This window comes from Lepidothrix coronata, unplaced genomic scaffold (assembly GCF_001604755.1).
Source record: "Lepidothrix coronata isolate B3197 unplaced genomic scaffold, Lepidothrix_coronata-1.0 Scaffold114, whole genome shotgun sequence".
Classification (NCBI taxonomy): Eukaryota; Metazoa; Chordata; class Aves; order Passeriformes; family Pipridae; genus Lepidothrix; species Lepidothrix coronata.
The window spans coordinates 1,947,662-1,972,161 of NW_016690294.1; the positions used below are offsets into that span (position 1 = coordinate 1,947,662).

The 24,500-nt window shown below is 40.6% G+C and overlaps 1 protein-coding gene across 17 annotated transcripts in view; it reads left to right on the forward strand.

Annotated features, from left to right (window-relative positions):
* ADGRL2 (adhesion G protein-coupled receptor L2) overlaps positions 1-24,500 on the forward strand; it is a 376,238-nt gene that overhangs the window by 197,343 nt on the left and 154,395 nt on the right. For 16 of the 17 annotated variants that reach the window (XM_017824910.1, XM_017824913.1, XM_017824920.1 and 13 more), the window contains exon 3: positions 5,312-5,353. The gene's annotated coding sequence lies outside the window, so the exon portion shown is untranslated. Of the gene's footprint in view, positions 1-5,311; positions 5,354-23,999; positions 24,039-24,500 lie in introns of those variants that run through there. The other variant, XM_017824911.1, reaches the window with a different exon arrangement.

Consider the following 24,500-nt stretch of genomic DNA (forward strand, 5'->3'; position numbering starts at 1 on the left):
CTGGCTAACCCAGGAGATCCCAGATGGCCCGAGCTGAGCAAATGTGACCCCCATCAGGTGTCAGTGGCTGCCACCATCCCCAGGAGCAGCTAAAAACATGTAGATGTGGTGCTCAGGGACATGGTTTAGTGGTGGATTGGCAGCTCCAGGTTAATGGTTTGACTCAATGATCTTGAGGGTCTTTTCCAACGTAAACATTACATGATTCTGTTACACCAATTAGATTATAAGACTTGTACTTGGAGTCGAAGCATTCAAAGCAGGAGAGACGGTTAATTTTTATTTTCACCAGCAGAAAGCCAGATCCTCTTTGTTGTGTTATTCTCATGCATGCATTAATACCCCTTTTGTTTTCATTTTCACATATTTCCTTTCATTATACAGCAGTAGGACTATAAATGTAGCTGGTAGTGAGATACAGTTTCCAAGTACGTAGAATCAGAGGAAGACACGCTGGCTTTTGTCCTGGTGCAAATTGGGAGCACTTCCAGCGGCTCCATTGGGATTACAGTATTGTAAAAATGAGACAGAATTACGGTTTTAATCTTCCTTCCTACCATGTCTTCATATCCTTGTCTCCACATCCAAATGCTCTTTCATTTTTGAGTACTTCTAAGTCAACAAAGATGCATTGTCATGGTGATAACTGTGGGATAACACTGTCATGAAAATAACTGAATTAACTGCTTGGAGTACAGTTCCTTATTTCATTATGTGACTGGGATATTGAGCCGTGTCATTTCTTTTCTCAGTGCACAACATGTAATAATTTACACAGCAGATTCTTTTGCTGTGAGATACATTGTTTTGTGGTGTGAATGAAGGGAAATAGTAAACCTAAGAATTTTATGCACAAAAATGAATAATCTATTCAGTTTGTTCACCTTCACCTCTAAGTGCCTCCATTTGCACTTGCATAAAATGTGATTCACAAATCCAAATTTAGTATATATTTAACACATGCTACTACTACTACTACTGGTTTTTATAAATTTATATAGTTTATTATTTTTATGTTTTTTTCTGGGTTTGATCTCAGTATGCAGACCTTTGGCCATGTCCCTTCACATCTCATATATTCTTTACAAGGTTTCATTGCATCCCCCCAGTAAAAAAAAAAATACCTCTTTTGTATTTCACTTTAAAAATACTCTGTTGAGAGAGATTTATTTTGGTTTTTTAGAAATTTTTTCAAAGTTGATCTCACATACTCCACTAATTCCAGATGTTATTAGATGTGCTTGTCAGCAGACCTACGTGCTATCACATTTGTGACATCTCATTCTTTTTCTGGGCTCTTCTGTTTTCCCACCATCCCTCTCCATTCAGTCCTGTAGCTTAATGGGTTTCACAGAGATTATCCTAATTTTTATATTAAGGGCTGAAAAAAAATATTCATGTCATTCTACTTGGAACTCACACCACCTTTATGATTTTTTTTTTCTCTGAAATTGCATTTCCTGCAGTAGGAATGGGAGCACAGGAACTCCCAGTCACCCACAGCTGGATAAACTCCCGCTGTTCACTTTTGTCTTGCCTGTGGGCATCTTTTAACAGTTTTCAGTTCAAGAGCACTTTTACCTCTTGTTTAATTTTAATTTGTCTAGCAACATAGTAATACCTTCAGGGAGTGTTAGTGCTGCAGTGAGAGCACACACGAGTTCTGTATATACATATATGGATGTGAACATTTTCCTGTCATGTTACCCTGTCTCTCTGTCAAATTCCTCCCTTCTTTGGCAACCATATGAAAAATGCAGCAGCCAGAGGTGCCACACTGGGTGCCCTCTTCTTTAGGCAAGATGTTGAGGCTGCCAAGAGCCCAGGCCAGGGAAAATGGGCAGTTCTCCCAGGAAAACCTTTGGTTGATCAGGAAGAGGCTGTGTGCCCATCATTCTTTCCCAAAAGTTTGACTACAATCCAAACAAATTCAATCCTTCTAATGCATTTCTGTGTTTTCCACCATAGACTCCAGGCACCATTAGGAACTTATCTCTCTTCACCATTTGCAGTGCTGGTGACATGTTTTCAGACCAGATGATTTTCTATGTCAGAAATATCGAGACTTCCCATAAGCTGAATTTAGTAATCCCCATGTACTTTTAGCTTCCTGACTCCTTTTACTGTCTGCATTTCAATAAGGAGTCCCTAGTATCTGCTCATCACTCCTAATTACTTTTATTTTAGCCTATGTTCCTGGTTTCTGGGCCAAGAAGTTTAAAGAGCTATGATGTACTCCGATGAAGCATTTAATCAGGGCTGAGTAATCCAACAAAAAGCTTTTCAGGGCAGGGTGGAATACGGGAGGAACCATATTGTCTGCCCAGTTATTGTGTTTCCTGTTCTCAGGCCTGAAAGAGTTCCTGCAGGGACCAGAGGACCTGCCCATTGCTTGATGGGAAGAGTTCCCGAGTAAGTAGAGGACGTGTAAAGAGGGAGTGGTGGCAAAAAAACAACATAAAATCAGTGAAGTGGGGAAGATAAAAAGCACACACACTTTTCATCTCCTAAAGCCTTTGCCATCAGAGGGCAAAACGCCCTAGAAATGTTTGTGGCTATGGGTGAGGGGCAGAGGAAAGTTAGCCATTAATTCCTAAGAGGTGTTATCAGATGCATCAGGGTTTGGCTGTAAATTTGACTACATTGCTGTGGTGCACAGAGAAATGAGTGAGGAAATATCTGATTAAAGTGTACATTGCTGCTGAGGCAACTGAATGTTGCCATAGCAATTGAGATGAAATGTGCAAAGAAGTGAGATAATTAAATCTAACCCCTTTAGTAGTTTTGATAGTCAATGCGCTGCCAATAGGAAAAGTTATCTACAGTGTTAAAGATAAAACATACTCCTCATGGAAGTACCCCTTGCTGGTATTTTGTTGCTCTCTTCCTAAATGCATTGCTTCAGGTAGCTATTTTGAATGTCCTCTCTAATAATCAAATACAGTTGTGACCTTGGCCAAAAGCCTTGGACTTCTGCTGACTTATTGGATCGTGGGAACCATGTACACAAACTCTCCAGAAAGTTTTATTCCCCTTTCCTCTGTGTGCAGTAAAGTGAAGCCCAGGCTGTCACCTCAAAGCTTACAGTTCAATAATATCTAGAACGTGCTGCCCTCTTCAGGAGCCAGTGATTAGAAATGGGCAGTTTTGTTTGATGCTCCAGAAACCAGAGTGAGAATTCCAGAACAGGAATTACAGGGCTGCCTTTTTTTTTTTTTTTTGACGTTTGTAATGTCAGTGCCAGAGGCACTGAAAATAATTGTGACCTGAACAGACAAATCTGATTTTTCAAAAAGGAAATCAAAAACTTGTTAGCATTTCTTTACACTTGAGATCTGGGTGGTCACCCCCCACCCCCCCCCGATTATTTATTTCAGTCAATGAAAGCAAATGCTATAGGAGAAGCCTTGACTCACTTCTTCTAAACTTAATAATTCCATATTCTATATACCAGCAAATAACCTGTTATTAAAAATTATTTGTGTCCAAATAGAGTTCATATATTAGCTGTCACACTAAACTTATTTAACTTTCAGCAGCTCTGCTCATCTGAAACTACGTAAGGACTTAAACCATGGTTTAGTAGAACATTAAAACATATACTTAACTTTAAGCACAAACATTGCTGCAATGCCTTCAGGAGGATACTCCTGTGAAAGGATTGAACAACTTGTGTATCAGGCTGGTGGCTTGAATACCTGACTGATAGCTGGGGACAGGCCCACAATTTTCAGGTCATATCTTACGACATTGTAACCCACGGTGTAGAATCTTAATAATTAGGCAGGTAAGAACTAGAGGCAAAATCTTGGGTGAATATAATTCCCTTTGAAGTCAATGAGAGCTTTTGTTCATTTATGAAGTAGTGACATTTTATTGGTTTACAAATAGCTTTGGAAAAGAAAAAAAAAATCAGGGCTTTGTGGCAGGGGGGACTCAAAAGCTGCGTGGAGGAAAGGCAACTATTACTTTGCTGAAATGAATGGATTTTTTTAGTAACAGTCCCAAACAGGCAGTTGATTAATGATTACCTCACTCCGACAGTATGTTTGCAAACTCAGAGGGCTGAGGAGCGAGGATCTCTGAGAAGGGCACAGAAGCCAGTGCTTTGTGAGAACTTGGCTCCACTAGGACAGACCTTCAAGGGGTTCCTTTTGAGCTCACGTGAAATATTGTTTCTTTGGCTGAGAGGGACCCTGTTTTCCCGGAATTTCCAAATGAAAAAAGAGAAATATTCTGTGCTCCATCTGACATGAGGCACCATGAAGAAGGTGCAGCCCATGAAGGATGGAGCACAAGCAGCTTTGAGCCACGGCTGTGGATGCTGAGATTCAGAGCTGACACAGGCCAGTGAATCCTCACGTAAAATAGAGCAGCCCTCAGGGACTGTTCTAATTTACACGAGCTTTATCCAGGCTCCCTATTTCTTGTGCTGTGCTGCAACCTAGATTAAGTCTGAATTTCTGCAGCACTGCACACTCTGGAAACTCCCTTTTTGCCCAAGGTAAACTCCTTGAACGGAAATAACTCTTCTACAATACTGGGGAATTCTTCTCTATCTGGACAATCCCTTACCTGTAAATATTTACATTTTATCCAGTGGTATATGTGGTCATGGGGAGAACCTGGAATTGATCTTTCATTTGAGTTTTTAATTTTCCTCTTTAAAGGTAATAGCCCTACTTAGGCATCCACATTTTTTTCTAAGTGGCATTGGCTGCATCTCTTGGTTATAGTAACCTTTTCTAAACATGATTTTTAATTGAATTCGTTATTTCTCTCCCTTGCATGTTTGCTTAGCGATGTAGTTTTCTCAAAGAGTGAAAACATTTAAGAGTAACAAGTGGGTTTTAAGTGTTCAAGTGAGTTTTTTTAATACTAATACAAATTTCCTCACGAGTTAAGAAGAAAGCCTTTGCCGTGTCACTGATAATTGTCTCTTCTGATCACAACCCTTCATGTTCAGGTTTTCTGCCACTCCAGAGCAGAGCGACAGCAAGCCCATGGTTTTATTTTCAAAAATACATTCCAATTGGATGCCAAGATCCTATGTCTGTATTTTGTGAATGCTGTGCAGATAAATTCCAGCTGGCATGCAGTTCTAAATACAGATATGAACAATAGCTGGTGCTTTTTTCTAATCCAGTACCTGCTAAGTACATGCAATATATATTCAGAACTGCATTAAACTATTGATCTATGATTTGAACATGTATTTTCATTTTTTGTTTTGATGCTGATGCATTGTTTGGCAGTTAGAATCCCTGCAGATAAGAATATAATAACTAATAACATTTTCTTTGCTTTCTAGGGTCTTTATGGCAGAATGATGAATTCCATCTTTTCCAGAATGGTAAGCAGAAAGCTTTTTCTGTTTCTAATAACAAAGAACAGAAGGTAAATTCTTGTAAGAAAGGATTGACAAATTGCTTGAGAAATAACTGTACTGTACAATTTCATAATTATATGGCTTATACAAATGAAAATATTTGAATATTCAAATCCTGTAAGCTACCTAGAAAAGATTTGCAGAACATTATGCTAATTGTTCAAAAGAAAATATGTGAGGATTTAACATCCTTACTAGAAATGCTGCTGACCACAGAATGCTCAACTATTTATTTTTCTGAACAATTTATTATAACGTATGAATTCCCTTAAACAGAAATACATTGTTCTACCAGTGAAGAATATAAATATCTCTCTTCTTTAGGCTGAGAAAGGGTGAGTTCCATAGCGTGTGTTACTATTTGAACTGTATAAAATTGATCTCTATTTATGTTTCACTTGGGCTTTGCTGTATGTGTGAATATAAAAATATGTAGTTTCCAAATGCAGACATCACTTCTGCATGCTATCAGGTTGTTTTAAAAAGGTGGTTTCATCTTTCATTCTCTTTTTTATGGCTGAAAAAGGCAATATTTATTTTGCCCCTCGATCATAACATCTTTACAATCAAATAAAAAGAAAAATTCATCATACTCTATGTGTAAAGGTCATCCTAAAATAACACTTCTGAGCAAACTATACTGAATCTGATGAGTACATTGCTAAGGAGAAATGTTTTCCAACAAGTCTTGGGCATTCACTCTACAAAAAATATCCTTTCCCACTACATAAAAATGTAGTCTGAAATCAACATAAAACCATCACGAAGTGAAACTACTGTTAAAGTTAAAAGAAATACTACTTGAAAAATATCCCATCAGAGCATGTATTCTGACCCAAAATGTGCTTCTTAGTGTTACACTCGAAAGACCTTCCATCTAATCCCAAAAGGAACTCAAGACTCTTGGAAAAAAAAATTAATTCACAAACTTTAATGCGTAAGAACTTAAAACAGTGACAGATTTAAAACACGTGGGACTGATTTTTTGCTGTCTCTGGATAAAAGCGGCACCGAAATCGCCAGTGCCCAAGAAAACCAACAGCAAAACAGAGGGTTTGTGATGAACTCTAAGGATGATGACTTTATTTCTGATCACCACGGAGGGTTAGTTGTCCTTTGAAACCTTTTTTTCCTGGGAGAGTCAAACCTGCAGGTGAGGCTGCGTTGACAGGCTGGGGTTTGACCCGGAGCTCAGCCCTCTGATAACGCAGCGAGCTCTGCTCTGGCACAGCTGTAATGTGCTTTTACCTGCTGCTAAGAGGGAAAAGAATGGGGTTATTTCAGAGGTATCGTGCTTGCAGATCCTTCAGGGGCACATCCATGATTAAAGAGAGGGAAAAGTCATGTTGAAATAAGGGGGGGGGGAGGGCAAATAAGGGGGGGGAAAAAAGAACAGTCTGAACAGGCACGAGGACTACATTTAACCACAGTTAACCTCCCTCGTCCACAAACAGAAAAATGTTGGAGAAGAACTCAAGAGTCATTTTTAATCAGAAAGATTAACTAGGTGACAGTTAAGTATGTTTGGGATTAAAGCATCAAAGGGCCTGTCTCCTTTGTGCCTATTCCCCTTTTAGCAGTAGGTACTTGGCACAAGGACTGTGTGTAGGGTGCAGCCACAGACACACTTGCACTGCATCCACCCCTCTCTGCAATGTTCATTAGGCAATGATATTGTCAGAGGTAAGTGTTTACCACCAGCTCTAGTCTACTTAAAACCATTTTAGCCTGGGGCTGATCTTGTGAAGAAGGCTTGGGGGGAGGGAAGAAGAGAGACCCAACATTTCATTTTTCATGAAAACGAATGTATTCAGCCAGTATCCAGATCTGAGCTAATTTATAACTCTGAATTTGCATGTTAAGTGAAATCATAATTATTTTTATTTTGAGGCCAACTGTGTTATTTACACTATGAGAGAAGAAGATAGGGCAAAAGCTTGGACCATAAGGGATACTAAAACAGACAGTAATAGATTACTTGGGGTACAATTAATTTTTATATGTGTAACCACGTACACCTCAATTTTCCCTGACTTGCTCAGGAATACAGGGTTACTCTGTTGATTAAGGACTTCCATTATGTAAATATTAATTCAAATATAAATATATTTTTCAAGTTGAGTGTCTTTTGTTTAAGGAATGGGAAACTGAGCTTCCTGATATTACTCCCTTTCAACACTGCAAGGCTTTTTCTAATCCTAAAAACAAGATAACTATGACAGAATAAAATAAATTGTTGAGTATAATTAACATCACTTGAAGAAAATACACTTTCCTTCTCATTTTTAACTCTAACTCTGCTTAATGAACAAAGATTAAATGCACATTACTATGAACAGTCACAACACCTAGATTTTAATCTGAAAGTGGGCTTTTTTCTAGATATGTTAATAAATTATCTGTTACCTTGAATTATCCCTAAATATGCACCATTTAGTGGTAGCATTCCATTAAATATATGAATATTTTGTCACGAATTTTTAATTCCACAAGTTTTAATATGTGGAAAATCACATTAGATAAACTGAGAACATAAAAGACCCACTAACACCCACGGAAGAGCCTCAGCTGAAAACTGAAGAAGACAAAAAAATACTTCTCACTTTCCTCTCAATTAAACCCCTGTGCAATTGTTCTTTGAGATTATTGATCTCTTTTGGGATTCTGAACTTACACAGAACTTTTTGGTTCATTTCACAGGAATAATATTCATCTTAATTAGCAAAAACAATTGATGGGCTTTTCTCCTTTCAACAAGAGGGAGTTCACTCGGTGTGCTGATTACGATTTTATCCTGATAAATGAAAAGTTCTCATCTCTCTGAACAGCAGCTGAATATGTTGGCTGTCTTCAGCCTTGTAGCTTCTTTGTTAGACATCACCTTGTTGAGACAGAATGACTTACTTGGTAAGTGGTTGACCCGATTTTTTGTCTGGCACCCTAACATTGCCAGGCATTATGCCAAGACAGATTCTGTAGCTATTTATGACTACATTCAAGGTTCAGCTATGCAAATCACAACTATTAGCCAAAAAAACAGAGCAGATTTGTTTTTCAAATTTTTCCGTAGCTCACAAGGTCAAGGCATTTGTTTTCACAATTTTAAAATATAGTTTTATAAGTAATGATCAGTAATGTTTAAAGAGATTGTCACCTCTAACATTTTGTCGAGACTGATTTAAACAGAACATAAACATTTTTCCTCATGTGCTACAAAATAATTGTATGGAGCACAGGAAGAAGAGGCATGAGCTGAAGTGAAAAAATGTGTCTCATTTTATCTGTGACCAGCTTATCCACAGCATGCAGAACGACACCAAAACAAGGATGAGATGAGCTGTGACAGAACACCTCTGGAGAGTGCAGCCTTCCCCTGAGCCTGCCCTGCTGCAGCTGGGGAAAGGCAGAGATGGGCAAGGGGCAAAGGCCTGCTCTGTGCAGCCTGGGCACCCCAGCTCTGCTGACACCTCCTCCTGGGGCTGGACCACACCTGAACCCTGCACCAGGCCCTAGGCAGAATGTGGTCACAGCTATTTCTGCCAGATAAATCCATCCCAGCATCTTTCTGGTGGATTAGGGTTACAGGCACAGGGTGCAGTGTCCCTGCAGGTCTGTTCTTGCATCACACACAAACGTGGTGGGTCATCTGCTGGATTCAGCTTGGAGATTTCACTGTCCTCCCCCTCATTCCCATTTGTCCCATTTGACGTTCAAGCCACACCGAGACTGAAAAGTAGAACTTGTGCCACTTCCAGAGGAGTTTTAGTACTGCAGAAGTTCTTTGGGACAGGTTTGCCATTCGCCCTCTGTGCTGCCCAGTGTCAGTGCTGGTTTGAATCCTTTGGTACTCGCAGGCACAGGCTGTCCTGGTTGCTGCCATCCTGCAGATTGGCTGTTGTTTTGTCTCAGTTCTTCAAAGCAACAGTGAAAACATGTTTACAAAACTAGCAACGGGATGTGTTGTATAGTAAGGACTTGTGTCTACACAGAAAATTGAAATGTGATTTAAACACACATAAAAATGATTACTCATAAGCAGAATTTGAAAAGAGATTGTGTGCACAAGATGTTATGAGATGGAATTTAAAAAGACATTTATCTCCAGCACATCCTAATTTCCTGACAAACCTAATGAAAGTGTTAATAAAACTTACACAGGTATCAACAAACTTATCTATCAAAAATACACAATTACAAAATAATAATTCCATTCATCCAACACCTAAAGATTCTTCAACAATATAATACAAACAGGCAACAGATAATAAATAATACAGAATATAGAAAGATGGGTACAATGATAATATGGACTATATATAGTAGTCAGTATAGTAAATTGAGACATTTCCTCGTAGAGAAAAGGAAGCAGATTTAGAAACAAGCAGGGCAGAGTCTGTTTCCTAGCACAGGTTTGGGCATGCTTTGGATCAGGTCTAAATTTTGTGACAGAATCTGAGGTGGGAGCACATGTTCCTTCACCAGACAAGCATCCTTCACGTAACACCAAGCATGAACAAAGGCTGCTTAATTTATTGATTGTAACATAAAATAATTAACAAGGCTGAACCTTTAGTTCAGAGTATTTCCTTGTCTAAAATAATGGATTAACACAAAACCCTAAACCAGTCATTTGTAGCAGTTTGCCTTAGCAGCCAACAGTTTATAACTGTAAAACAAAAAGCATCTTTTAAAGATTCTATTGACTAAGAAAAATCCGAGTGTGAGTAAATAGTGGCTGAGCATTTTCATTTCTGAGATACTTTTTATTCCTCACCTGAGTTTTGGGGGTTGCAGTAAAATGACGTGTTCCAGCAGAAGGGAAAGAATTATGGGAGAAATTATGTGAGTGAGTAGACAATAAAGCCAATTAAGATAAACTAATTGGTCAAAGTCAGATTTCTCTGTTTCAGTAACCATCCACTCAAAGCAGGGCCGTTGGCCTTAGGGGGGTTTCTTCCCTTACAAACTACAGGAGTGAGAGTGTAGGGCTTCCCTGAATCATCTGGAACAGTATTTATATATATAAAACCAGTGTATATAACGTACTCCTAACAAGGTGTGAAAGAGGCTTCCAACAAAGTAGGGAAAATATTTTAAAGTGGGACAAAAAAAAAAAAAAGGTCGAATTGGGAATATGTAGATTTTCCATCAGATTCATAGGATTTGTACAAAGAAGTAGAATTTGAGCCTTATTAATACAATACAAAGCCTTGGCATTTATTCATGGTTAAACTTCTGTGCTTTAGCCAATCCTTTTTTAAAGAGTCCCTTCTCCACCGACAGGCACAGAGCACTGTGTCAAGGTAAACACCAGCAACTCTGTCCACAGTCAAATCTAAATAATACTTAAGAAACTAAATCCGAGACATTAGCAATAAAAATACTTAGCATGTATTTCTTTCCTGGGAGCCTGCATGGAAATTGAATTCCACTGAGCTGCACTTACCCAGAGCAGAATTCAATTAAAAAAAAAAATCCGCTCGAGTTCCATGCTGTGAAAAGCCCTTGCAAATTTATTTCAGGGACTTTGGGTGTGGAGCCTGGACACAGTTTTATTTTATTTTTTTTAATGGAATCGGTCTTAATGTCTGAGGTTATTCTTTACTTGCCTCTGCTGAACAGTTTTCACATATAAGCCAACTGAGGACAACTGGTTATTAAAGAAGTCGGCAGGTGTCCTGTGCTCTGAAACATATTAAATAAAGAACTCAACGGGATCATGTTGACTGTGAGCTCCACAAAGAAATTAAATAATGAAGGCAGAGGCTCTTCAACCAAGACCAGTTCTGCATATGTAAAAAAATATCTTGTCACCAGGTGGAAAGTTCCACGCATTTTTACTGGAATCTCTCTATTCTGGTGCTTTCTGAAAACAGGCAGCCTGTAGATTTTAGACACTCAAACTTTGTGACCCGAGCCTTGTGCAAGAGGGAGTGATGGGCATGGCAGGAACTGCAGAGTCCAAATCTGCCCCTCTCTGCACAGTCTCATTGCTCAACAGAAGAGCCATTGCACAATGGCCTTGTAATCACCCTACATTTTGTTGAATTGTCTTATCCCTGCCAGTATTAATATGAAATACTCCAGTAAAATACAAAGAAAAGAGTAGAAAAGGGTCCGTTATATTTTTATTTAATATTTTTCCAGTGTATGAAGCCTTCCAGCCACAAAACCACTTAAAACACAGTTCCCTTTTGATTTAAATGTATTTTGGGGTAAGGTAACTTTAAATCACAATAAGGTTCAGAACCCATATAAAGACAGTTTTTAACTTCCCACTTACTCTGAGTGGCTGAGTAATTGCACCAGACAAATGTTTTTAGAGTGGGCTTTAATATAAGGAATCACAAAATTTATTAGGTGTTAATTTATTCAAAATTAACAATAATTGTTCAAAGAAAATTGACAATTAAGAACTCTAACTAAGCGTCTTTTTGAAGAAAAATTAAACTTGATTTAATTCTCTTTGGAAAAATAAAAGTGGACTTCAATAGAAGTAGGTCTGGGCAACTCAGAGTCAATTGGAAAATAAATTATCCTAAGTGCATCCAGACTCACTGAGCATCTTTAAGAAACAGAGTGTTCCTAATGAACCAAAGTCTTCTGACAGCTTAATATGACTTTAAAATAACCAATATGAAAAAAATATTACAAAACCTTTGTTGACCAGGTGTTTTCCCTTTTTTATCAATACAATATATTCCTATAATGGCCATCCCATGCTCTGTCATTAAAATGTGAGTTTTCCTTTCAGGTGCTTTGCCTCAGACATATGGAATTCTCATCTGCCGTTTTTACCTCCAGCCTCCCAAGCTAATCACACAGGGCTTCCTGAACCACAGTTTGCTGCAAACACAATTCCACACTCTGGGCCTCAGAGAGTCAGTATGAATTTACCAGAAAAATCAAAAAAACTCCTTCTCCAAAACTCACCACTAATTTCAATGTGAGATGACACGTTTCCCAATATTTGTGATTTCTAAGCTCATATTGTTGATAAGATTTAACAGGCATGAGTGTCTGTAGGACTGGGGATATGGTCTTGGTTCAGTGAGATTTTTGTTCACCTAACCTGTGTGTTGGCAGAGAGGGGCCTTGGCTTATGTGAAGAGTGGAAAGTGAGCATGGAATTCTCATGTCCCAATGCCATCCATTCCTATAGTCCATATCCATACTCATTTTTTCAAGAAGGGAGCAAACAATTCTCAAATATTAATTCCTGCCTAGACACAACTTATTAGTTGTCAGCCTGATGCCTCATGTGCAGGTAATTGTGTGCTTAGGAGAAAAATGTCCCAGAAAGCTCAGATGAGACCACAAAAGGAGTCCAGTGATCTGCACTTCAGCCTCAGTGTGAGACAAAAAAAATTTTCTCCTGCCGTTTTTTCATTCCAGTTGCCATTTTCAGATCCCCCAGAAAAATCCACAGTGATCCTCATCCTTCCTTGAAATGGGTGAAGCACAGATGGCCATCTCTAAGTGCACTGGGAGAGTGAGTGACCAAATACACTGAGTGCATTCAACCACTTTTAAAACATCTCAGCCCTGTGTAGCATTTTGATCCCGTGCTTCAGTAAATGTATGATTAAATTTTTATTAAAAGGTAATGCTCCTGTTTTAATGACGGTTAATTATATGTAATTAAAATGAAAGGATTAATAACATTAAACATTTCATCAGAGGTAAAGATAAATATAAATACATACATTGTAGTAGGATTAAATATGAATATATAACATTGAGCCTATATTATCTTCAATGCATTATGTAAAATAGCAAATGAATAATACAATACATGGAATAATATTATATTCCAGATACTACATAAAATAAAATTCCAGTTCATTACTTCTAAGTTGATAAAATCTGTTTGTTTTTTAGGGTGCAATATGCAAAGAATAGTTGAGGTAGCTTTAAAAATTATTATAAATAGTCCCTATTATAACAGATGTGTACCCTTCATTGCTATGTCACCTTTCCCTGTGAAAAGTGAATTACAGTGTTAAGTGACCTACATTTTTGACCACAGAGAGTCACAGATTAGAATTGGGAAACACCTCATTTCTAACTAACCTTGGATCCACACATCTTTATAAGTCTTATGGTCAGGTTTTCAGACTCTTTGAAGCAGGCCTTAAATACTCACACACAGGGTATTCTCACCTGCCACTTGCTCATATCTGGCATATCTAATTTCAGTTTGCCCCTTTTTAAAAAAATTCATTGTTCAGTGTCACAACAACGTGGTCTCTGCCCTTGGGTACACCATGTTTTAAACGAGAACATTCACTCCAGTTGTGATTTCTGCCACAAAACCCCGTGAATCTCTATCTCCAGATGTAAAATGTTAGGAATCCGCTGAAACTCTGTCCTGTAAAATTTTGTGCATCAACATAGTATAATAAGCTGAGAAATGTGTTAGCTTTTTAAATAAATCTTTAAATTGTATAGTTTTACATCACAGAGATGTTTTGGACTCTGCAAACTCTAGGGAACTAGTATTTTTGTAACAAGATCTTAAGGCCCTCAGAAGAATTTTAAGGATTTTTATGAACCTCTGTATGCATTTTTTAGCTAGATTTTGGCCTTGTTTCAGTGTAACTCCAGTACAACTCAATCGGTTTATTTTATAATTAAAAACAAGGAAATAGTAACAAAAATACATAATATATGGTACTCGTGTTTATAATAGAAACATCCATAAAGAAAGAAACATGTTCTAACTCTTCTCATTACCCCAAAGAGAATTGCATCTTTAATCACACAAAGCACAACGGCTTTCTAATTTTGTTTAAAGTGTTTCAGTACTTACAAAAACCAGATCAGGTTATTGTAAATCTAGAGCAAATTAGAATCATTGGCCTCTGCTCAGCTGTATTCAAGAATACTATGTAAATCATAAATTTAATGGCACACAGAGACACACATCTGTTTCTATTTTGTACAAGTTAATAATCTAAGTTTAGAGTATTTAAACATTACTTTCATTAACTGGAAAATTGTGAAAAATAGAGACTGCTGTAAGTCATGTGTTGCAGCATTAAGCTAAGGGAAATATAAAAACTGCAAGTCTACCCAGTAAAGGCTAATTTTGTGAGAGATATGTGCCATTGTCTGTTTAATGACCTTGCAGATCCTCTGTTTACTGGGAAAACTCACACAAACAGAGCTGCAGTGCTCAGGAGAATCTGCACCTGCACACGGGAGATTTCAGCTTATATTTTTAGTAGCAAATGCCTGTCACTACAAGGAATAGATGGTGCCTTAATTCCCTAAACTTATATAGATAATGACCTGATGACTTTTCCTATGGTTAGCATTCTATAATCCAAGTAAATAATCTGCAGATCAATATACATATTGCAACTGATTTTAAAGATATTTTTGTCACTAGAACTGATAAAAATGCTGTGATGCATAAATCAATTCCCAGTGTATACTTATTTTTATAAAACTTACCTTGTGGTCTAGTGTATACTCTGTCTTATAAATTGCTTCATAACATAGTTGTTATGGAAAAGTTTATTAAGATATTAATACACCATCTCACACTGCATCACAAATGAGGCATCATGCCCAGTTTATGTAAATTGTGATTCGTGGAAGAAACAAAGCAGTGTTTTCAATATTTTTGTTGTACAGACAATAGCTTTTACGTACAAAAATTGTGTCCAAAATGTAGTTTCTTACAGAACTTTTTCTCTCCAAATAATCTACTTCTTAAAAGACACCCAATCTTTGGGAAGTCAGACGTCACTTATGTGCTTGTGCTAAAATTTAGCACGAGCACATTTTGCTTGTGCTAAAATTACCTGTGGTAGCAGATACTTTGCATTGAAGCTTAGGGTGCATAAAGCTGAATGGGATTTATGTAAATAACTGTATGAATATGTATCTCACCTTTCACCAGTGCTAATTTCAATGAGCTGTATTTGAGAGGGAATTATATTAATATATACAACCGATAGGGAATTTGCACATTAATTTCACTGTCAACAAAAATTCCAAAGAAAGCAAATTAAACTGACACAGCCATATAGAGAGGCAACAGGAAGAGAAAAAGGCAAAACGGGGCACCTATATGGTGCAATGCAAATTTGTGGTTTATTCTTCAGTAACATCCAGTGCTTGCATATGCAGGAAATTCTCCCATTCCTGTGTAAATGCATACTGAGCCATCACTTTGCTTTCTGAGTGTGTCATAAAAGTTTGTGCCTTGTCTTAATGGTATATTAAATGTAGAACTATGATTTACCAGATACAATGCAAAAAGATCACATTTTGATGCTGATTATTCAACAAACAGCAGCCAGTGCTCGCAGTGAAGTGGAGAACAGCATCTTAATTAATTATTGAATACATTTTAGTATTTATAATTAGCAGTAGTACTAAGCAGTCAATCCATGTTCCTCAAAACAGGAGCACAGTACTAATATCATTCTTTGACTGCAGTGTTTTTAGAAGGGCGTAACCATACCTTCAATCAGATTCAAACACTATTTGTCAAAAACATTGAGGTCTGTCAAAAGTAAATGATCATTTAATTAAAGAAAAAAAAGGTGGAATATCTTTGATCCCTATACTTTAGTGATATTAATTCCCCGTGCTGCAGGTGTTTGTAATATGTAACAAATCATTACTGAAACAGAGGCTTTTATAGGCAGTTTTGGTGCAGGAAAATGACTGTTCTTTCCAGCTGCCAGGGTTACACCTGGAACACAAGCATGACAAAATGTGGACTAGATGTAAGCCTGGAAACAAATGTGGGTCCCTCTCCACGCTCTGCTCGTGTCAGCTGAGATGGATTGCAAAGCTGTGCTGCTGGACAGAGTTGATGGGGAGCTGGGAGAGACTGGGTTTGCTGCTGTGTCTGGGCTCCCTGACCAGTGATCCACGATCCATCCCTGGTATCTGCTCCAGAGGGAGCCAATCACGGAACCTCCACCATTCCAATGGCAATCAGTACTGAGAAGAAAAAACACATCCTTATAAAAAATATAAGGCACCAAGTCCTTGTGTTAAAGCACACAACAAAATCAAAGCAAGGATAACCAATCAGTCGAGGTTCTGAGCACTTCCAGGATGGCACAAGAAACTGGGAGGCAGAACCAGAGGAACTGTAGGGAAAGGACGACTCATACATTGTCTTGATTAAAGCTACCAATTGAACATTCGAATTTAAAAAAGAAACACTCGTTCTGACAGAATAATACCTAAGTGGCACATTGGGAAAACAGCAGAAGTGAACTGAAATATGCAAGTTTGGAAGTAAATATGGCTCTCAGGCCCCATCTTTTGATAAGGGAAATTTGAAAGTTGCAATCATGAGGTGAGGAAGTCCCAGCAGGAGGTTCTTTTCTGTTCCTGATTGATTGTGAGCACCCTGTTCTTTCCTGCTCATAACCTATTACCATATCTCTCAACTTGATTATTATGACTATGGACCAGATTTTCACGTAGGCAGTGTATAGAATTTCTGCAACTTGACTCCTAAAGAGAAACATGGAAAGAATTTAAGCCGTTAAGTTTAAAAACTCCTCTGCTTCGAAGCTGCCTACCTGGAGAAGATGTCTCTATTCCATAGGCACTTCCATGTCTTTATATCAAATTTTCCTCCAGCTGTAATGCTCATCATGCCAAATATTACTTCAGTCAAGATAAACCAACTCTGCACCTAAGTTATTGCTAAGGCTCTGTAAAACAAAGCTGAGCAGTTAAAGGTGACAGTCAGACTCTAAGAGCTCCTGACACTCCTCAAAACAGTGAGGCTGCCACTGAACCCACAGGCAATCATCCCTCTCCTTCAGAGGTGTGGCTTTATCTTACAACCAGCAGTCAGAGACTTGTCCAAAGTGTATGAAACAGGCTCAGTTCTCTCCTCTCCCTGAAGTGTTTCAAATGCATATTTATCCCCAGCTAAACAGTTCTCTAACCCACAGCCTGACTGGACATGGAAATATTCTCCACTTCTGTTAAAGTCATGCACCAGGCAGAAGATGATTCGGGATTCACTGGGCTAGAAAGTGAGAGCACCAGAGGGAACGTGGCTCTGTAGCTTCATGATTTGGACAATCAGCTGGACTGGGGAGACCTGAGTTCTGGTCAGTGGTCCAAGGTTTGGATGTATTTTATCCCATAACTTCTCCAGAAAGTAAATGTAATCTTACCCCCAGTGTAGGCATCTAAATCCTTATGGTTTTGTAGACCTGTGCAGATCTCCTCAAATCTTGGCCTATGCCTTCAAAAAGACGGATTTTAATAGTGCTTAGGATGATTACATCAGGTGCTTGGGAAGAAGAGAAAGGGCTTTGTGGATTCATACTTGCAAATACAATGGTTTGCCTTTGAATTCTTCATTCTTCATCTATTTTGTATCACCTTTCATTTTGGGAACAGAGGAGTGGCCAGAAACCTAGGTAAAATGATACTTAAAAGCACCCTGTAATAAATATAACTTCTAGATTGGAATCTAGATGGATCTATGGAATTTCATAAAGCAATCATAAGTGTTACAGGGGCTCAGCACAGGCATCCATTCCTTCTCTCATTCCATTTCAAACACTCCCATTCTTTTATAACAAGCAGGAGGGTTGGAAGAGGTAAGGAGAGATGGTGAGAATAAACAGTGACCCCCACACGTGCCAGTCTGAGATATGGGTACTTCTCTGGCTGCAAATTACAGAGACTGAGCAAAGTCATGGCAAATTGTATAATATGGTTGTGCAAGGGGAAGGAGGAGAAGGAGCTCCCTACCTGCCAGGCAAAATTACATTTATTTTAAATAGAAAAATCTATTTAATTTCTTAGTATTCTCTTGGGCTTCTCCCCTTAAAAAAACCAAACAAACAAAAACCCCAAACCTTTTTTTTGCTGCCCAAATGCAGAAGTCATGCCTGTGCAGATACAGCAGTTGGAGAAAAGGGAACCTAGAAATGTGGAAAACTGTTTGGAGAATTGGGATCTCTTTACGTATCTCTTTCCCAAAAGCTCAGCACTGCAGTTCCTTTGCTGGGATGATCGTTTAAGCTCCTGTTTTCATAGGAAAGCAGGGAATTGTGCTGGTCTCTTTTTAACCCTGTTCTGCTCCGTGACTCCCAACAGCTCAGGCCTGGAAACTCTCTGGCCTTTGTAAAGCCTGCCAGGTTTAACTGGAAACTTTTCTCCACCAACAGACACCCCAAATGCCTGAAATCCAAAGTAAGGAATGTACTCCTTCAATAACATGGAGCTCCACCACTCCCTCAAATTTACTTCAGAGAGTGAACAGGCAACTGCAAAGTCTTAGCACAAGCATAAAAAACTGTATCTCAGTTCATTGGTAAAAATCATATTGATCTCTAGTAATTTATTAATGTGATACAAAAATTCTCTTTCAGAATACCTGGTTAATATGGCACAGACATGCTTTTGTTTCATAGCTGCGTTTTCTCTGAACAACATTTTTCCTAATATTACTTAATTAAACAAAATTAAATTAATTTCTAAGAAACAAGAAACAACAGCTTTGTTGGATAAAATGATCTTCATTTTCTTGAAGCCATTTAAATTAAAAACATGCGTTTCTACAGTTGGAAAAAAACCATTCATGGTTAAAATGTTTGAAGCCCATCAATCTCTTTAACCACACAGCTAATGTGTTCCTTCTGTTTTCTTTGAATGAAATCACCATGAGTGGTTAGATGTTGATTTAACATAAAGCAAGTGGAAATGGGTGTTTCCTTAGTCATGTATAGAATTTATTTTTAAAAACAATTAGCAAGTGTTATGAGTAAGTCAATGATTTTGTCATTTCTTGAATAATGATATAGATTATGAGTCATTAAAATTGATTACTGAAGTAAACTATGCAAAATGCAAATTCATATTACATTTATTTGTTAGGAACAGCTGCAGAATTCTCTTTCTTTATGGATGGGTTTCATTTTTTTCCCCAAGTGACACTAAAATCAATTACTTAGTTTAAAAGACCGGTAATTGTCAAGATATATTTCCAAACTTTTAAGGCAATACATTGGATATTTCCTATTATGGGCTGCATCATTCACAGTTTATTTATATAAATTTGCCTGCAAAAATTAATTGGGGGTTTTCCTAAGTAAAACAAGCAAAATTTTCCCCTTTTCTGTTTTATGTTGAAATGGCAAAATCATGTAATGGTTTGTTACATTTCCATGTACCATGGAAAAAAACTCAAGCCTTTACATTATGCCAATTAAACTCTGTCCTTACATTAGTACATCAATTTTAGCTGACGTTACCTCACTACATATATTTACTACCTCCTCCATCAGTCTTTGTAACATTACATCTAATTATAAGTTCATTGATACGTTATTCACAGGAGTACAGACAGACAAGAGGAAATGTCAGTCACTAGTATTTAAAGTTCAGTCATAAAACTCCAGTAATAAAAAAATAGGCTGCATAAAATCTGTGTAAATCATTTCTCACGGGGCAACCAACACTTAGAGCAATACAAAATATTATTTATCAAGATATTGAAGCATTTTAAATTAACCTTTTTAAGAACAGGCAGATGTAAGATGCAGTTCTTTCACAAAAAAAAAAAAAAAAAGTTAGTGGAGTCTACAAGATCATATTACAGACATCATAATTTGGCTAATTTATGCCACAAGTTAAATCATCTTTCTCAGATGTGTCTCCAAGTACACAGCTGACAGTTAAAGTTAAATCTTTCCAGTACTTACTGTCCTACACATAGTCCCTAGAAATGCTAATTGATACGCAATTGTTGTGATTATTTTAAAAATTACTAAGAGTTTGCTTTTAGTTTTTAGAAGACATGAGCCAGCAGATTCATCAGAGCAACTGGAGAGCACACACACAGAATACACAGCTTAACATGACACATTACACATATAACATTAATAAAAAGGGGGGGTAAAATATCATCCAATTACTTTGATAAGACTATAAAATTTCTTGGAGTGTTTTCAAGCTAGGTATTTTGCACTGTTGCAGCAAAGCAAGGTTTTAAGGAAAATCTACTTGTCTGTACTTATTTGTGGAGTCTCTATGGAATAAGATTCATATTTTATGGGGATATGGCAAAAAATCAAATAGTAGGCAGTCATAATGATGGAAAGAAACTTGATTTGTTATAATTCATTCTTACATATTAATATTCAAATCTGGCAATGATTGTGGCTGAGGAAAAACTAAAGGATCAGATTCAAGTATGCCATGGGTACATGTGTGTACAATTTTTCTGTTTTAAAGAAACAGATGCTGATTCATGTGAAGTAAAATTAATCATTTGAATAATAGTATTTTACTTGCCAAAACAATATACACCTCTGCCAGGTATTCTTATATCTTAATGCAGTTTTAATGAGGATTAATGGAAACACGTGTTTTTGAAACAAATGCTAAAAGATCCCTGCATTTTTACCGATTGTTTAAAACTCAGTTTTACAGCTTAGAGTTGTAAAACTTAGAGTTGTAAAACTCCATCTCTGCATGCAGACAGAAATATGATTCCAGAAGTTTTTGATGAAAAGAGGGAAAATGAACTTCAGTCCCGCAGTTGAATCCACATAGGCGAATTCACGTTGACTTCTACAAATATTAACACAAGGCCTAGTTCTGCAGCTCTTTGCAATTTTTTCCTGGGTAAAAAAAAAACAACTTTAGAGAACCCAACAGACTTTTTTTGCTGCAAACAGAAGAATTCCTCTCTTGTGTCCTCTCAAAGGAAAACGGTCAACTCCGGCTAATTCTTGTATTATCGACAGTTTTCTGGCTAAATCCTGTTCTCATCAACTGAGCACGAGTCTGTCAGCTCAGGGCTATCGCCGCTTATCTGCAATTACACTTACTAAAAAAAAAAAAAAGAAAAAAAAGAAAAGGTAGGATTTGCTAATGATACATTTTAAAACTCTGGTAAAATCATGGCAAATCAATATTTACGTCTGTATATTTCTGTGACCCTCTTTTCAAGCATGTTTCCATAACAGATGCAACCAACCCTTTCAATGAAAACCGGTTTCTAATGAAATACATTAAAACGCCTGTATAATTTAATTCCATTAGAAATGCATAAGAGGTTAGCTAGGGTTTATACAGGTATTTTTAAGGATATTCAGCAAGAAAGGGCTGTTGGCTACACTAGGAATACACAAAGGACTTCATAAAGAACCTGCTCTCTTGCTCTGTTTTGCTCTCCCAGGAACCCAAACTCTTCACTATACATAGTGGGCACGAACTATTCCATAGACAGATGATCTCCTGTCCTCCCATGCTGAGTTGGGTTTTGGGGGAGTTCACAGATTTAATACAGCTGAAATCAGCCTCAGGAAGGTGCACTGAACTCCTCCCTTGGTCCTAAAAGCCTGGGATTGTTCTTCCACTCCCCAGTCCCCTGGACAGATACCCTGAACTGAGGAAGGTCTGCGTGGTTATGGGATGGATGCCCGTATTCCAGTGACTATTAGATGTTCATCCCCAGGATTATTGCCAGCAGTGTTGAAAGTTTAATGTGGCTTTGAAGAACCCTGGACCAGCTCTGTGGTTTTCTGTACTTCATATTGCAAGGTCTTCAAGATCCAGTTTCCTTCTCACATGTCATGTTTCTCTTAAGACACGCTACAATTTCTAAAGAAGAGCACTAATTGCACAGGTATGCAGAGCCGTCAAAATGATTAAATCAAAAAATAAATCATTACCATTAACAAAGGTAATGATCCTGCGCCACACTGGCGTGGTGTGGGTGTTTTAAGCTGAATTGTCAATGTGCTTTGGACCTAAAACAGTTGATCAAGCCCCAAGTGCTCACGCCTTCCATGCCTAGTACTTGAGATTCCGTGGGTAGATGCAGCTGAGAGGATTTCATTTCAGTGCTGCAGCTGGCAGAGGGAGGGGATGGCTAAAAACCCCAATCAAGGGGGAGGGGGCAGTAATCAGGGCAGGTCTGCGCCGCTCTGACCGCGCTGTCCCCCCGTCGCTCCCCGCAGCCCGGCGCTGGCTCCGCGCACGGCGGCCCTCGCTGCTGCCCAGCTGCTTCTCCCTGACCTTGAGAGCCGGGAACTGCCCGTGTTGCACATCCTGAAAGGTCAGAGCGGATCCTCAGTGCTTTGCATCAGCACAGAGGAAAAAACCCAAGCCCTACCGGCAATGCCGGACCTGGTTTCCAAGAGCAGATTTTTTGGGAGAACGCAACAGCGCTGCTAGACTGCGTTTTGTATCCGAGCACAGCAGTGAGTCAACCGGGTATCCTTTAAATCGCTTCCAAGCGCTGTTTCCCCTGCCCTGACATGCCTTCCCTAGCGCACGGCTGCGCCTCGGCGGGCAGCGGAGCACAAGGGCCGGCAGAGCCGAGCCAGCGCCGCCGGACCCCGCTGCTCCCGCCCCGCCGCTGAAGGATTTTGGGGTGATGCCGGGGAGGGGGGCAGAGCAGCGGGGCACGGGCGGTGCGGGAGCGGCCCCGCTCGGCCCCGGCACCGCCGCGCTGCGCGGGCAGGGCGAGCGGGAAGGCGAAGGCGCGGCGGGGACGCCTCCGGCCGGCCGGGCTGGCGCCTGCAGCCGCCGGGGAGGCAGGGCAGGCAGGGGAGGCAGGGCAGGCAGGCAGGGGAGGGGGCGGCCGCAGGCCCCGCGCCGTGCGCGCCCCTCGGCTGGGGCGGGGAGCGGCCAGCGCGGCCTCCGCTGCTGAGCAGCCAGCACCCCTTCCTCGCCCTTCTCCAGATACGGGGGGGGGGGGCTGAAAAAGGTAGGAAGGGAGAGATTTTTGTCCTTCGCCGGTGCCGCTCTACGTGATAATATGTTTATATGATTAGCCGAGCCCAGGGGTGGGAGCGCAGGGAGAGGGGGTGGAGATTGGAGGGGGAGGAGGCTGGAGGTGACTCCAGTTCAGAGCCGGCGGAAAGTCCGTGTCAGGACTTGGCGCTCCCCAGCCGCAGACGGCGCGGTGCACAGCGCGGAGAGGCTGCCGTACATTCACTGGGATTTTTTTTTTTTTTTTTTTTTTTTTTTGGTGTGTATGTATTGCGTTTTTCCCATTGCCGCGCGCGTTACTCGCTCACCGCCCGGCGCCCGGTCTCCAGTCGCCGGCGGGGCAGCAGCACCGGGAGGAAGAGGAGAAAATCCGAGGAGGGGCCGGCGCCGCGCTCCGCCAGAGGCCAGAATGTCATCCCGGGAGATGTGAATCCAGTCGGTGCGAGCGACAGAGACACGGAGGAGGGGGGTCCATCGTAACGTTCGAGTTGTTCCGCGCTACCCCAGCTGCGGGCATCGCCTCCCGATCGCTGCTCAGAAGGGACTCCCGAGGCTGGGCACACGCGCGGCGCTGCGCCCGTCCTCCCCTCCATTTCGGCTTTTTTTTTTTTTTAATTGAATTTATTCCTCGCGTGCGTGCGTGCGGGAGCCTGGCTGCATCGCGCGTTCGGTGCGGAGCGGCGCGTGGGGAACCGCAGGAAGATGTTGACTTAGCCCCGGCAGAGGCTCCCGGCCGGCCGCGCCGAGCAGAAGCCGCCCGTGCCGAGCGCTGCCCCAGCCCGCCGAGCCGCAGCGCCGGCTGCCGCCCGCCCCAGCCCGGGCACCGACCGCGCCGCGCTCCCGCCGCTCTGCGGGGCCGCCCGGACCGCGGGTCCCGCCGGCTTCACCCGCCCCGGCCGCCTTCGGCTCGCACGCTCAGGTAAGCGGAGCCGCGCGTTGCAGCCCCGCCGCGGGTCCTGCCGCCCCTGCCTGCCCCGCCCGGGCAGCGCCTCGCCCGCGGGGAGCGAGGGAAGGAGCGAGCGAGGGAAGGAGCGAAGGAGCCCCGCGGAGGGCGCAGGGCCCGGCGCTCGGCCCCGCTCCGCCCGCGGCCCCGCTCCGCCGGCCGCCCCCCCGCGCCCTGCGGAGGGACCTGCGGCAGCCGCGCCGAGCAGGCCCGCGGCCCCGCCGAGCAGCATCCCGGGCGGTAAATAATTACCTGTTGCGGGTTTATTTGTGTAACTCTGCCCAACGCCCGTCCCCCCCCCAGCCCGTGCGAGGTGGGGGGTGGCTGTGGGAAGAGGAATAAATTACCCTTTGTCGGCGGTGGGGTGAGAGCAACTTTTTTTTTTTTTTTTATTTTCTATTTATTTTCACATGTAGAAATCTGGGGCCATCTGGAGAC